Here is a 16,800-nt window from a genome sequence, read left to right as displayed (position 1 = left end):
AGACCACACTCACAGCAAGGTGCCAAGCACTGGTAACACATCCCTGTAATCCTAGCTATTTATTTATTTATTTATTTATTTATTGCATTTTTTATTGTGATTAGTAAAAGGGTTACATGATATTTGCCAGATAGAAGGTGCATTAATTCACATACATTGATACCCTTTCACATGTCTTGGTACCCATTTCCCTCTCCCCCCCACACCCCCCACCCCTCTTGGTTTTCCCCCCTTCCCCATCAAATTTCAAATAACCAAATACAAATAAATTCAATATATCAGATAACAAAGTGAGATACTATACCAATATGAGATAACCAAGGGACAGCAAAGGAGATGAGAGACAACATAGTACATTAAGGACAACAATCATTCGTTATATGGCTTTTGTTTCAATATCCTGGAGGTCCTTTCAATTAGCTTCATACTATATGGCCTTATGTCTCAAGATTTTGCTCTATTGCAGATCTCTGCTAGTAGAGACCAAGGTTTCTACTGATTATGACAAATGAGGGAAACCATTGAGCCTAAGTTCCTTTGAGTCCAGCTTACTTCACTTAATATGATTTTTTCTAAGACTTTCCATTTGCTAACAAATGGGGCGATGTCATTCTTTCTGACCAGCATAGAATTCCATTGTGTACAAATACCACAACTTGTTGATCCAATCATCAACTGAGGGACATCTAGGTTGATTCCATATCTTTGCTATGGTGAATAGTGCTGAAATGAGCATTGTTGTGCTAGTGGATTTAGTATGCCCTTGTTTCTGGATGATTAGGTAAATGCCAAGTAGTGGAATTGCTGTGTCATAGCGGAGTTCTATGTTTAGCCTTTTGAGGCACTGCCACACTGCTTTCCATAGTGGTTGAACGAGTTTGCACTCCCACCAACAGTGTAGTAGTGATCCCTCCTGGCCACATCCCCTCCAGCATCTATTATTACTCGTTTTCCTGATCCTGCCCATTCTAACTGGAGTGAGGTGGAATCTTAGAGTTGTTTTGATTTGCATTTCTTTTATGACCAGAGATGTTGAGCATTTCTTCATGTGTCTATAGGCCATTTTTGTTTCTTCTTCAGAGAAGACTCTCTTTAAGTCTTTGGCCCATTTTTTAATGGGATGGTTGTTACTTTGGAGATTAGTTTTGGAGTGATTCAATTTTTTGAGTTGTTGATATATTTTAGATATGAGGCCTTTGTCTGTTGTTTGGTTGGTGAAGATCTTCTCCCACTCTGTAGGCTTCCTAATTAATTTACTAGCTATGTCCTTTGCCATACAAAAGCTCTGCAGTTTAATGCAGTCCCACTTATCCAGTCTTTCTCTGATTTGTTGTGATTCTTGGTCCTTATTAAGAAAGTTTCCACCTGTGCCAAGGAGGCCTTGTGTATCTGCTATAACTTCCTGTAAAGTTTTCAGTGTGTCAGCTTTTACCTCCAGGTCTTTGATCCATTTGGAGTTAATTCTAGTGCAGGGTGACAAAGAAGGATCCAACTTTAGTTTTCTGCAGGTGCTTAACCAGTTCTGCCAGCACAACTTGTTGAAGAGGCTGTCTTTCTTCCATTCTATTTTTTTGGCTCCCTTGTCACAGATTAGGTGGCCATAGGTCTGTGGTTTAATATCTGGATCCTCAGTTCTATGCCATTGGTCTTCAGGCCTGTTCTTTTGCCAGTAACAAGCTGTTTTGATAATTATAGCTCTGTAATAGAGTCTAAAGTTTGGAATTGAAATTCCTCCAGCGCTGTTCTTTCTGCTAACAAGTGTTTTTGCTATACGGGGTCTTTTCTTATTCCGTATGAAATTTTGAATTGCCTCTTCTATTTCTTTAAAGAATGACATTGGGATATTGGTGGGTATTGTGTTGAATTTGTAGATAGCTCTTGGCAAGATTGTCATTTTCATAATGTTGATTCTTCCAATCCAGGAGCATGGGAGGTTTTTCCATTTCCTTAGTTCTGCTTTAATTTCCTTTTTTAGGGTTTTAAAGTTTTCGTCAAAAGGGTCCTTTACATTCTTAGTTAAGCTAATTCCTAGGTACTTTAATTTCTTTGAGGCTATTGTGAAAGGAGTTTCTTTCCTTATTATTGCTTCGTTCTTCTCACTGTTGGTGTAAAGGAAGGCAGTTGATTTTTGAGGGTTGATTTTATAGCCTGCTACCCTTCCAAAGTTTTGAATCAGCTCAGGGAGCTTCAGAGTAGAGTCCATAGGATTCTTTAAATACAGAATCATGTCATCTGCAAAGAGGGATAGTTTTCTTTCCCTACTTGGATCCCCTTTATACTTGCTTCTTGCCTTATTGCACTGGCTAGGAATTCTACTACTATGTTAAAGAGTAGTGGAGAGAGTGGGCATCCTTGTCTCGTTCCGGATTTTGGAGGGAATGGCTTTAGATTTTCACGATTAAATGTAATACTAGCAGTGGGTTTCTCATACACAGCCTTTATCACATTGAGGAATGTTCCATGGATTCCTAGTTTCTCCAGAGCTTTTAACATAGAGGGGTGTTGGATCTTGTCAAATGCCATTTCCGCATCTATTGAGACAATCATGTGATTTTTGTCGTTGCTCCTGTTGATATGTTGAATTATATTAACAGATTTGCGTATGTTGAACCAGCTTTGCCTCCCTGTGATGAATCCAGTTTGATCATAGTGTATAATTTTTTTTGATGAGTTGTTGTAGACGGTTGGCCAGTATTTTGTTGAGAAGTTTTGCATTGATGTTCATCAAAGATATAGGTCTATAGTTCTCTTTCTTTGATGAATCTCTGGTTTGGGGATGAGGGTTATACTGGCTTCATAGAATGAGTTTGGTAAGGAACCTTCATTTTCAATTCGTTGAAGAGCTTGAGGAGTATTGGTGTGAGCTCTGCTTTGAAGACCTTATAGAATTCAGCTGTGAATCCATCTGGCCCTGTGCTTTTCTAAGGTGGAAGTTCTCTAATTGCCATTTCTATTTCAGAGCTTGAAATAGGCCTGTTGAGTTGGCTTAGTTCTTCTTGGTTCAGTGTGGGTATGTTAATATTGGCTAGGAATTCATCCATTTCTTCTAGATTCTCAAATTTGTTGGCATAAAGTTTTGAGAAGTATTCCCTCATGATATTCTGGATCTTGGTAATTTCTGTCGTGATATTACCATTTTCATCTGCGATTTTGTTTATTTCAATATGCTCTCTTCTTTTTTTGGTAAGATTTGCTAAGGGCTTGTCAATTTTGTTAATTCTTTCAAAGAACCAACTCCTTGTTTTATTGATTCTTTCTATAGTTTTTTTTGGATTCCAAATCATTTAATTCTGCTTTGATTTTAATAATTTTCTTTCTTCTACTGGGATTAGGGTTGGTTTGTTGCTCTTTTTCCAGGAGCTTAAGGTGAGACATTAACTTGTTGGTTGCAATTTTTCCAACTTGTTGTTCTAGGCACTCAGCGCTATAAATTTTCCTCTGAGTACTGCCTTTGCTGTGTCCCAAAGGAGTTGGTATTTTGTGTGCTCCTTACTGTTAAATTTTATAAACTGTTGGATTTCTGTTCTGATCTCTTCGATGACCCATTGGTGATTCAACAATGTGTTGTTCAGTCTCCAAGAGTTACAGGGTTTTTGTTGGTGGAGATGTGTGTTCAGTTCCAGTTTGATGCCTTTGTGGTCTGAGAGTGTGCATGGAATAATTTCAGTGTTTCTGAATCTGTCCAGTTTTGTTTTATGGCCTAAGATGTGATCTATTTTGGAAAATGTTCCATGTGCTGCTGAGAAAAACGTATATTGTGTTGTTGCTGGATGGAATGTTCTGCAGATGTCTGTTAGATCTAGTTGGTCTATATATTTGGTCAGTTCTAAGTTTTCTCTGTGGAGTTTTTGCCTTGTTGATCTGTCCATAGGTGAGCGTGGTGTGTTAAAGTCACCGACAATCACTGTATTTAGATCTATGTGTGGTTTCAGTGTAAGTAAAATTTACTTGATGAAGTTTGGAGCTCCGGGATTGGGTGTGTAAATATTTAGGATCGTTATGTCTTCCTGGAGGAAAGATCCCTTTAGTAGTATGTAGTAACCTTCTTAGTCTTTTCTTACTAATTTTGGTTTGAAGTCTATTTTATCTGATATGAGGATGGCAACTCAAGCATGTTTATGGGCTCCGTTAGCTTGAGAGTTCATTCCAACCTCTCACTTTCAAAAGATGATGTTTTTTGGGGGTAAGATGTGTCTCTTGAAGACAGCAGAATGATGACTCTTGCTTTTTGATCCAACTAGACAGCCTGTGCTGTTTAATTGGAGAGTTACGTCCATTGATATTGAGAGTTAAGATTGAGAGATATTTCTTAGTTCCTACCATTTTTAAAAGCTTTTATTAGGGCCTATGTCTTGAGAGTTCTTGTGGTCCTTAGATGGTATGCTGTTTAGGTGTCATTTCTTTCTCTATATTGCATTTATTTTGGTTTTCTATGTATAGAACATCTTTCAGAATTCTCTGTAGTGTTGGTTTTGTTGCTACATATTGTTGCAGCTTTTCCCTGGAATGGAATGTGTTGCTCCTCTCTGGGGCAGCAACACAGGAACGGGGAGGGACACACAGGGCCAGCCTGTAGTCCCCCGGGAGCCGAGCGAGATGGTAAGTGTCGAAGACCCAGCCCTCCCCCAATCACCGGGGAAGAAAAAACCACGCTGAGTCAGAAGCAGTGTTAACCATGAAAGCGCATCAGATCTCTCTGCAGATCTCTGCTGATCTCTGATGCTCTCTGATGCTCTCCTCCTTTATTGCGTCAGACAATTAGTTATATACTGTTAGGGTAGGAGAAGGTGGGCACTGGGAAGCTAGCCAATAGGAAGAGGGCCTCTGTGCTACCACCAAGGGTCTGGGTGGGGCTTTCAGGTAGTGGGCAGGACAGGTGTAGGAAAGCTCGCGAGACCTGAGCTGCTGCGAGACCCGCGAAACTGCGGGGGGTTCATTCGAGTCACGTACACAGCCTTAAGAGAGGTATGCAAAAGACCAAATGCCTGGACAAAGCCCTTTAATTGCAGCTGAGCCAGAATCAGGCCTCAGAGATGGAGGCTAGGCCCCAACAGAATGTTTTTATTGTTCCCTCAGTTATGAATGAGAGCTTAGCTGGGTACAGTATTCTTGGTTGGTAGTTATTTGACTTAAGGGCATGACATATATGCTTCCAGTCACTTCTTGCTTGCATGGTCTCTGCTGAGAAATCTGGGGTTATTCTGATTTGTTTTCCTTTATAGGTTACTGATCCCTTTTCCTTGGCTGCCTTTAGGACCCTTTCTTTGGTTTCTGTTGATCCAATTAGGATTACAATATGGCGGTGGGATGTTCTTTTCTGGTCAGGTCTGTTTGGGGTTCTAAAAGCTTCTTGTATCTGGATGGGTCTGCCCTTCTGGATATTTGGGAAATTCTCTGAGATGATCCCCTGAAGTATATTTCCAATACGATTGACCTCTTTCTCCACGCCCTCCTCAATACCAGTTAGCCTTAAATTAGGCTTCCTAATTGTATCTTGGACCTCCTGAAGTGCTCTCTCATTTTTCCTAGATTTGAATTGACTCATTTTCTGTTTTTTCTCTATAATAACTAAATTATCTTCAGCCCCGGAAATTCTCTCCTCTGCATTGTCTAACCTGCTATCAAAGCTATCTACTTTATTTTTCATCTCCCTTGCTTCTAATTGCTCATTTTTGATACCTTGCATCTCTTCTTTTAGATCATGTATGGATTTCTTTAGCTCCTTGATTTCCATTTGAGTGGTTAGCTCAGTAGCTTTATTTTCTTTGAACATTTGCTGGAGTTCGGTCACCTTTTTATTTGTGGATTCAATGAATTCATCCATCTTTCTTTGAAAAACCTTTATTATGGCCTCCTTTATGGCTTCTTCTTTTTCACTTATCACCTTGTTTATGGTTTCCTCTTGTTCAGCTATGGCTTCCTTCCTTATCTCTTTCTTTATTTTTTCACATTTTTCATTAATGATGTTTATCAGTTGCATTTGTATAGCACTTGGAAGACTCTCCTCTAGGTTTGCCAGTGACTGTTCCATTGTCTGTTTACATTGGGTGGGGCATGTTGTTTCTTGATTTGACATTTTTCTTGAGTTTCTTGTTCTGCCCATTTGAAAATGGGAGCAAGATTAATACTAAACACGATTATAGTTTTCAGATATAACCAACCTAGACCTCTGTAGCTGGCAGACACTATATGTTCACAAGTTTTGATTGGTGTTATCACTGTTTCTTTTTGTGCAGTTACCGACCAGTCTAATACAACCACTGATAAGCGATTTATACCCAAAACAATAAGCCTCTCAATCCAATCTCTATTGTCTTTAAGTCCCTCTTAGCCTAGATAATAATTAAACGCCTAGATATACAGTATTGCTCAAAAGCCATCAAGTGTAGATCCATGCAGTATAAGGGTTGAAAGGTGAACAGAGGTCCAGAGATAGTAAAATAGAATGAGAGAGGTCAGGGGAGGTACAAGAGGATTAACGTAGGAGTGTAAGAATATTGTACTAATGAAGAAAAGGTATAGCGTAAGGATAACTGACCTAAGTTGGTAAGTAGGTAGCGTATTTGAGTAAAAGTTTGGAAAGTATTAGAATAAAACTTATGTGTTGCTGCATGACTAGCTCTTAGCCCAACCAGTGGCCTCACAGTGGACCATGGGATGGATCTGCGAGCTTCCCTCTGAGCGCGGTTGGCAGACGTTTTCCTGTGCTGCTTCCAGGGGCGGCCCCAAGCCAAGGGTCTGGGGATTGAGAGTTTCAGGGGCTCTCAGCAGGACCAGCAGGAGACCCCTCTGTTCCCAGTGGCGGGGCCCAGCTGAGGATGTGGGCTCCAAGTGCGGAGCCGTGCCTTTTTGATTCTCAGAAAGGGAGCTTGGCTGTTGGTCGGCCCTTCAGATCCCTGCTGTGTTTCCACTGCTTTGTCAGAGTCTGTAACTGTGGGGGGCCCCTCGGTGCTGTCTTGCTCAGGAATCCCAGCTGGAGGATGTCCCGCTCAAGAATTGAGGGGGGGCAGATGCTGGCTCCTATTTTCCCACACCCCCCTACCCGCTGTTTTAAGTCAGGGTCCCAGCGCCCTCCACTCTCCAGATCCAGTGGCTGGGAGAGGAGCCTGGTGGGCGGGTGGGAGCTGGGACAGCTCCACCTCCCCTGGTGGGGTGCTGAGTCTTAGGGTCCTCCCGCTTGCCAGTCTCCAGTCAGAGGGGTGGGGGTTGAGCCCGTTGGGCGGGTGAGAGTTGGGACAGCCCCGCCTCCCTTGGTGGGGTGCTGGGTCTTAGGTAGGCTGCCTGTCGATCTCCAGTCAATGGCCTGAGGGAGGGGGCTGTTGAGGGAAGGGACAGGATTCTCAATTCCTTGCCCCCCTGCTCCCGCCAGTCTTTCTCGGGCGTGGTGGAGGGGTCTGAGTTAAGTGCTATTGCTTGGCACCCACTCTGCTTTCCTGATGTGTTTGGGGATGCGCTGTATTACTCACGCCTCTGCGTCCATCTGCGGGTGTTCCACGGTGGTGGGGAGTCTTTCACTCCCCTGGGGTCTCCGCCGCCACCTGTGTTCTGCGTTTGGGTTCCGCTGCTTGCTGTTCTGGTTCCGCGTCTGGGTTCTGTTGCTTCCGCTGTTCTGTTCTGGTTTCTGCAGCAGTTGGGCTCCTGGCCTGGCACCCTCCACTGCCGCCGCTTTTCGTGGCTTGGAGCCGGCGCCCGCAGCAGCTTTTTGCAGCTTGGAGCCGGTGCCAGCTGCCGCTTTTCACAGCTTTCTGCAGCTTTCCCAGGTTGGATTGGGCGGGGAGAGGTGGGGGAGGGGTCCTCGCATTCTGAATTCTTTGAGAAAGTTGGATGTAAGCTTTATCTGGATTTCTTTTCCGTTGCTTTTTGAGTTTGTTGTTGTGGATTTCTTAAGGTAGTTGACTCGTGGGACTCCCTGGTTCTCTCTTTTTGTGAGAGAGAGCTAGGCAGCGTCCCTGTTGTCTCAGCGCCATCTTCCTTCTCCCTAATCCTAGCTATTTAGTAGGCTGAGATCCAAGGGTTGCGGTTTGAAGTCATCCCAGGTGATAAAGTCTGTGAGACTCTTTTTTTATTGCCAGTCCTGGGGCTTGAACTCAAGTCCTGTGAACTCTCTTTGGGTTTTCTCAAGGCTAGCACTCTACTACTTGAGCCACAGCACCACTTCTGGCAATTTCTATGGATGTGGTACCAAGGAATTGAACCCAGTTCTTTGTGTATGCTAGCAAGCACTCTTATCCGTAGGTCAAAGTCCCTATGCGCAGTATATGCCCTTCTTAGTGTTTTTTAAATTTAGTATTACTTCTTTATATTTGCATAGTTTTTTCTTTTTGCCAGTCCTGGGCTTGAGCTCAGGGCCTGAACACTGTCCTTGGACTTTCTCAAGGCTAGAGCTCTACCACTTGAGCCTCAGCACCACTTCTGGCTTTTTTCTATGTATGTGGTACTGAGGAATCGAACCGGGGTCTTCATGCATGCTAGGCAAGCACTTTAACCACTAGGCCAAACTCCCGGCCATATATTTGCATAGTTTTTAAGATTTTTTTCAAATAATTCATTTCTTTAACTATTTTTCCTTTTCTTTTATTTGATAATATTCATTTTTTTTCCTTTACTGATTTTAGGACTTAGTTATCTTCCCTCTAATTCTTCTTGTCCCTTCTCTTCCCTACATTCATCTATTCTTAATTTCTCTTCTTTTCTTTCATTTTATCTATTTTGGTCCATTGTTCCTTCTTCTAGTTCATTAGTTCATTGATTTACTCTTGTTAGTTGTTGACCCAGACTGTATCTGTATATGGTGAGGTATCCTTTGTGTCTAGATTGCTTTAATCCCAGAGGGATCAAGTTGGTTTTGCCTTAAAACTGTGTGGTGGTGTTATAGGTTCTCTTGTTTAAATTGAGCAAAGGAGAGAAAGTCCAAATATTTGTGTAAGATTGTAAACCTTTAAAGTTTGTGAGACTATAGAGATCTTGGAAAGTTATTATCTTAAAATTATCTAGTATGGCATTATACTTGCTATCACTTTCAAATGGGAAGAACAAGCCAGAGAAGCTCATGAAAAATGGCAAGTCAAGGAACGTCATCTCCTAACTACACTAAATAGGCAACAGAGCAGTCAATGATAAATCTAGAGGAGAGTCCTCAAAATGCTCTACACATGCTACTGGTAATCATGATCAATGAAAGTATGGAAAGTCCATACACGATGATAATAAATCATTAATGCAGGAAAGTATATCCACTCAGCTAAAGGATTTGAGAGATTGTACTCAATATCAAATAAAGGAGGTAAAGAAATCTGCGCAAGATATTAAATAGGAGATGCAAACCATCAAAATGACTAATAGAAGGAAAGGACATGAAAACAAAGTATAGAGTACTGAGAGCAAGGTAGATGATGTAAAAGAGCAAATCTCCGAAATCAAGATAAGATTTTATAGAGAAAGACCAGAAAACTATTCAAAACAAAGTCAAGAAACATATCAAATCCCTTCAGTAACTCCAAGATACAATCAGAAAACGTTATTTAAAGCTAATTGGTATATAGTAGGGTCTGGAGAAGGAGGTTAATGGAATATGAAATATATTAAATGGAATTATCACAGAGAACTACACGAATAAAGGAAAGGCCCATCCAGATATAAGAAGCTTTTAGAACTCCATATATACTGGAACATAACAGAACATACAAATGCCATCATATAATCTTTACAGGATCCATAGAGACCAAAGAAAGAATGCTCAAAGCTACCAGAGAGAAGAGAACAATCACATATAAAGAAAACCTGATCAGAAAAACCACAGACTTTTCAGCAGATACCATGCAGGCAAGAAGATTCTGGAATGACGTATAATATGTCCTAAAGACAAATAACTACCAAGACTACTGTGCCAATGAAGCTCTCATTCATAACTTAGGGAAAAATAAAAACCTTCCACAGCAAAGAAAAGCTGAAACAGTATGCATGACAAAACTAGCATTACAGAAAATTCCCAAAGATATTCTACACATAGAAAACCAACACAAGAGAAGGGGCCGGGAGTTTGGCCTAGTGGTTAAAGTGCTTGCCTAGCATGCATGAAGACCCAGATTCCTCGGTACCACATACATAGAAAAAAGCCGGAAGTGGTGCTGAGGCTCAAGTGGTAGAGCTCTGGCCTTGAGAAAGTCCAAGGATAGTGCTCAGGCCCTGAGCTCAAGCCCAGGACTGGCAAAAAAAAAAGAAAAAAGAAAACCAACACAAGAGATTCATTTTTTAGCTGTAGGTATATTTTAGATATGAGTCCCTTGTCTGTTGTATGTCTAATGAAGATCTCCCACTCTGTGTGTTTTCTATTTAATTTGCTAGCTTTGTCCTTTCCCATAAATAAGCTCTGTAGTTTCATGCATTCCCGTTTGTCCAAACATTCTTTAATTTGTTTTGTTTCTGGGTCTTTATTAAGAAAGTTTCAACCCGTGCCAAGGACACCTAGTGTATATCCTATTCTTTCTTATAAAGTTTTCAGGGTAACTGCTTTTGCATCAATATCTTTGATCCATTTGGAATTAATCTTGGTGCAGGGTGACATAGAAGGATCCAACTTTAGTTTTCTGCAAGTGCTAATCAGTTCTGCCAGAACCACTTGTTGAAGAGTCTTTCTTCCATCCATTTTTTGGCTCCCTTATCAAAGATTAGGTAGTCATAGGTCTCCGGGTTGATTTTTGGGTCTACAGTTCTATTCCATTAGTCCTCAGGCCTGTTCTTATGCCAGTACAAGTTGTGTTGGTTACTATAGCTCGCTCTAAACAGCAATCCCATTAAAAGGTGGGCTAATGGGTTGAAAAGAGACTTCTCTGAATTGGAAATAGGAGTGGCTTATAGAGTCATGAAGAAATGCTCAACATCTCTGGCAATGAAAGAAATGCAAATCAAAACAACTTTGTGATTCCACCTCATTCCAGAAAAAAATGGCCATTATCAAGAAATCTAATAACATCAGATGGTGCCTGGCTCAAGGGAAGGGTGAGAGCCTTGAACTGAAGAGCTCAGGGACAGTGATCAGGCTGGAGTTCTAGCCCCATGATCCACAAAAAAAAGACATCAGGAAATAAGAATCAAAGTATTCTGGAGAATTTTATTGATACTGATCACTGTGTACATGTATGGCAAAATCTTGTGGGCAAATAAATAGACATCCAGAAAAAGCATGCTAAAATTATTGTTAATTTAGAAGGAGTTATCATTCACACAAGCTGGAAGTAAGAAATTCTTTAGTATGCCAGTTATTAAAGAGAATATTCAAAAGATAATTCTTTAATATAAAAATTAAAACATCTACAACTAACCTACTGTTTTTAAGTCACTATATTTTGTGTAAGAAGTTCTCTAAAAAAGTATTCTTGCAAGAAAAGAATGATCTCTAGCACTCAGTAGGAAAAAAAGTCACTAAAGTTCAATGAGAACTTACAATTCATGAAACTAGAAGAAAATATAAAGTTAAAAATAGAAAAATATGTAATAGTAATACTCAGAAAAGATTAAAATAAATTTATAGAGAATATACTAGAGCTAAATCTCATTTCTAGCTGCAAGTCATTTTAAATGGAAAAAGAAAAATGAAAACTAAGGTCTAATGAAGAACTTTGAAAAGCTAAAAGTAATTTTTAAAAGATTTCATGTTCAGAGATTGCAAAATTAATATTGGCTCCTTGTCTAAATTACCTAAATCAATCTACAGAGTCAATGAAATTCCGATCAAAATTCCATTGACAATGTGTCCAAAACCACAAGAAATTAGTGTTGAACAACAACATTCTGAAGAGGTAAATATATTTTCAAAAGTAAATGAATAAATAAATAAATACAAGAGGAATTATACTACCTGACTTGTATTTATACTGCAAAAATGTATAGGTAAAAACACCCTGGCAAAGTTTTCATTAATACAAGTAACTATAACAATACAGTAGAATAAAAATTGTAGAAGTTAATGTATTTAGAAAATACTTTTTGTTCAATAGATGATAATGGGAAAAATGAACATCCTGATATTAAAAATAATTGGATTCTCATATTCCACAAATTACCAAAAGTTAACCTAAAATCAAAGATCTGTATGTGGGATATAAATCTATGAGAACATTAAAAGATGTGGAGGGTTTCTTCAGAACACTACTATTGGCAAGAATTTTAAAATCTCCAAAAGCACACAAAAAAACAAAATATAGTCTTTGATTCCGTGTGTACTGTAAATACATTTATTTGTTTATTCAAATTAAGAACGTGTAGGGAGAAAACAAGAAGATGAAACAAAGGGTGAGCCAATGTAATGGCAATATTCACAAGACAACATGTTGGAAATGAATTTTAATACTTGGTAGGGAGGAAAAATGGGAGAAAAACATGGGAAAGATAACAATGTTCCTGAAGTAATGCATTCACTATCCTTATGAATGTAACTAACTCCTCTATACCTCACTCTGAAAATAAAATTAAAAGTAAAATTAAAAAATAGACAAATGAAATTACATGAAACTACATATTCAGGAAATAACGTTATCAATAGCATGAAAGATCAATATTAATAAATTGGAAAACATATTTGGAAACTGTACAATATAGATTAGATATGGAGAATACATATATATATACACACACACATATATATGTATAAAGTGAAAATCCAGGAGCCGGTGACTCATGTGTGTATTCCTAGCTACTTAGGAGTCTGAGATCTGAGGATCACAGTTCAAAGCCAGGCCCAGCATGGAAGTCTGTGAGACTCATCTCTAATTAACTACCAGCAAACCAGAAGTGGTGTGGTGGTTCAAAGTCATAGAGCACTAGCCTTGAGCTGAAGAGCTCAGGGACATTACCCAGGCCCACAGATCAAGCACAAAAACAGAAAAAAAAGGAAAAATAATAGTGTCTCGAAAATAAAAACAAGGTGATGAAAATAGAGTTAATATGCTAATGAAATTATTAACTGGTGTATATTTTCTCTCATATCATCTACTTTACACTGTAATTTAAAACAGAGTACCTATGGTGCAATTATCATAAACACTAAGAAAAAAATTTATATACTGAAAAAAATAGATTTTAAATAAATTTTATAGTACTGCAATGATATAAAATAAAATTTTGTATAAAATGATATCCATAACCTACAACATTTTACATTCTGCATGTTTACATAGACTTACTTAATTTGAACTATTCCTGTGTAGACTTTTGGATTTCGTCTTCCTTCATAATGCTGTTTAGAAGACCCTTGGCCTATTGTCTTGAAGATGAATTAATTATATATTTTTATCCTGTATCATTATCATAAGTTTAAAGATTTATCTTGAGGATGATAGCTGTATAATGGAAAGATATATAATTTCATTTTATTTAATTATTGTTACAACTAAAATTGGTCCTTTACTTAAAGTCTAAGACTATATTCTTTTTAACAATAAAAATACATTGAGATTTATAAATACTAATATTTCAGGTGGTATTTTATGACTGTGTGTTCCTTTCTATAAACATTGACCCAATATTTTAAATGTGTACTAATGAACTATACTTAATACCACAAAATGGTAATGCCAGTGCTGATTTTGAATTCAAGTTCTAGATGCTATCCCCTACTATTTTTTGCTCTACTCTTTGAAATATAGTTCTACTTTGGATGTTTTCTGGTTAAATGTAGATAAGAGACTTTCAAACTTTTGTGCCTGAACTAGCATTGAACTACAATGCTTGCATTCAAGCATTTGAGTAGCTAAGATAAAATGTGTGAGTCACAGGTAACTGGCTTATCATTCTGTACTTTTAATTTTTCTGCCAATTAAAAACATTGAAGGTTTATGAACTTTGCATAAATTCTGTATATTATAATCAATTACTGTAATTGTCTTTTCCTAACAAACTGCTAGACCAGAACTCTAGGATAAAATCAGCATTCTTTACCACAGGGTTCTGCAATTTCTACTTGAGTTCTTCTTACTATAACTCCATTAAGTGTTGTGAGCTTCCTTATTTTCAGGCCTTATTATTTCTCTCTCATAATTAGGAACTCCTGGAGGTATGTGCAATGTGTCTGGCCCTATTGTCCCAAAATAATGATTTTTTCCTTTTTGTTTTTTACCTGAGGCTTGAAATCAGTGTTTGAGCATTGTCCTTGAGCTTTCTCAAGGTTGATGCTCTACCACTTGGGCCACAACACCATTTCAGGCTTTTTCTGTGTATGTGGCAAAATGTATAGAAACTAGGGCTTCGTACATGCTGGGTAAACACTCTACCACTAGGCCACAATCCTAGCCCCTGGAAATGATAATTTTTAAAAATGTTCTGAATGACTTTCAGCTCCTTTCTTCCCCATCAGCCTAGTCTAAATCATTTTCTATCTCTCCCCATTCTTCCATGTTTTTGGAGTTATCCATCATTTCCATGAGTGCTCTCCCTTCCCCCAGCATTTTGCCTTCATTTAAGCAATTACAATTCCCTGGGACCATCTACCCTTCCTCTTTATATCTATATCTCTTGCTCTAGTGCATAAGCCAAACATTTAACACCCAAAAATACAACCTCCAAGCAAAGATAAAAGTGGCCTTTAACCCCTTCACAAAATTAAACATGGTGACAATATGTGTCTGCTCTTTTTCCCATGTATAATCCAGGAAAAAAAGGTTAAGCTTCATTTATTTTTGGTCAAGATGTCTGGATTTTTATTAAAGAATTCAAAATCCTAACAATTTTCTTTGAAGTTTCCTGCCATGAAAGTTTCATGCTAATTATTTATTGCAGTGATAAGGAAAGGTTCCCAATTTTGTCAGTACCTGAAGGGACTGATGAGATGGAAACTCCAAACCCAGAAATTTCTAGACAAGTTGCCATACCAAATTATGACATTAAATGAAATTATGAAGAAATGGTACAAAGTTGATAATAAAAGAAATTCTGTGATCAATATGCCTCTTGGATACCATGCATAGGGCCAGGTTTGAACTTACTAACTCCAACAAATAAAAGAAAATCATGGGAGATCGGCGGAACATGGCAGCAGTTCAGCAACAAAAAACTCAAGAATAATGGGAAATCAAGGAATAGTATCTCCCACCCAATATAAACACTCAATGGAGCAGTCAATGGCAAAAACTAGAGGAAAGTCCTCTAAATGCTATACAAATGCAACTGATAAACATGATTAATGAAAAGTTTGAAAACATACAGAAAGAGATACTGGAGGAAGCCATATATAAACAAGATGAAACCATAAACAAGGTGACATTTGAACAAGAGGAAGCCATAAAGGAGGACATAATAAAGGATTTAAAAGAAAAATGGACGAATTCATAGAATCCACAAACAAAAAGCTGACCAAACTTCAACAAATGTCCAATGAGAAGAAAGCTGCTGAGCTACCAACTCAAATGGAAATCAAGGAGTTAAAGAAGTCCATGTATGATCTAAAACAAGAGATTCAAGGCAACAAAAATGAGCAATTAGAAGCAAGGGAGATGAAGAATAAAGTAGAAAGTTTTGATAGCAGATTAGACAATGCAGAAGAGAGAATTTCTGGGGTTGAAGATAATTTAGTTATTATAGAAAAATAACAGAAAATGAGTCAATTCAATTCTAGGAAATATGAGAAAATGCTACAGGAGGTCCAAGATACAATTAGGAAGCCTAATTTAAGGCTAACTGGTATTGAAGAGGGTCTGGAGAAAGAGGTCAATGTCATCTCAGAGAAGTTTCCAAATATCCAGAAGGGCAGGCCCATCCAGATATAAGAAGCTTTTAGAATCCCAAACAGACCTGAGCAGAAAACGACATCCCACTGCCACATTATAATCCATACAGGATCAATAGAGACCAAAGAAAGGATCCTAAAAGCAGCCAGGGAGAAGAGAACAATCACCAACAAAGGAAAACCAATCAGAATAACCACAGGTTTCTCAGAGACCATGTAAGCAAGAATAGATTGGAAGGATATATGCCATACCCTTACGATGAATAACTACAAAGAATACTGTACCCAGCTAAGCTCTCATTCATAACTGAGGGAACAATAAAAACCTTCCATTCCAAGGAAAAGTTGCAGCATCAAGTAGCAACCAAACCAGCATAACAGAAAATTCTCAAAGATGTTCTACACATTGAAAACTAACACAAACGTGATCCTGACAAAGAAATGGCACCTAAAAATCATACCAGTTAAGTATCTCACGAGCTCTCAAGCCACAGGCCCTAATGGAAGTTTTTAAAAATGGCAGGAACTAGTAAACATTTTCTCTCAATATCAACGTATTTAACTATCTAATTAAACAGCATAGACTCTCTAGCTGGATCAAAAAATAAGATCCATTGTTCTCCTGTCTTCAAGAGACAAATCTTGCCCAAAAAACAAACATTTTTTGAAAGTGAGAGGTTGGAATAAAGTTTATCATGCTAACGGCCCCCATAAACAGGGAGGAGTTGCCATCCTCATATCAGATAAAATAGCCTTCAAACTAAATTTAGTGAGAAAAAACAAAGAAGGTTATTAAATACTAATAAAGGGATCTCTTCTCCAGGAGTACATATCCATTCTAAATACCTACACAGCTAATACTGGAACACCGAACTTCCTCAAGCAAACTATATTTTCACTAAAATCACTCCTCTTTAAAATAGTATTAGAATTCCTAGCCATAGAAATAAGGCAAGAAGCAAGCATAATGGGCATCCAAACAGGGAAAGAGGAAGAGAAACTTTCCCTCTTTGCAGATGACATGATTCTGTAAAGAACCCTATAGACTCCACTACCAAGCTGCTTGAGCTGATTCAAAACTT

The sequence above is a fragment of the Megascapheus bottae genome, chromosome X (assembly GCF_031878675.1).
Source record: "Megascapheus bottae isolate mThoBot1 chromosome X, mThoBot2.hap1, whole genome shotgun sequence".
Classification (NCBI taxonomy): domain Eukaryota; kingdom Metazoa; phylum Chordata; class Mammalia; order Rodentia; family Geomyidae; genus Megascapheus; species Megascapheus bottae.
This window is presented reverse-complemented; position numbering follows the sequence as displayed.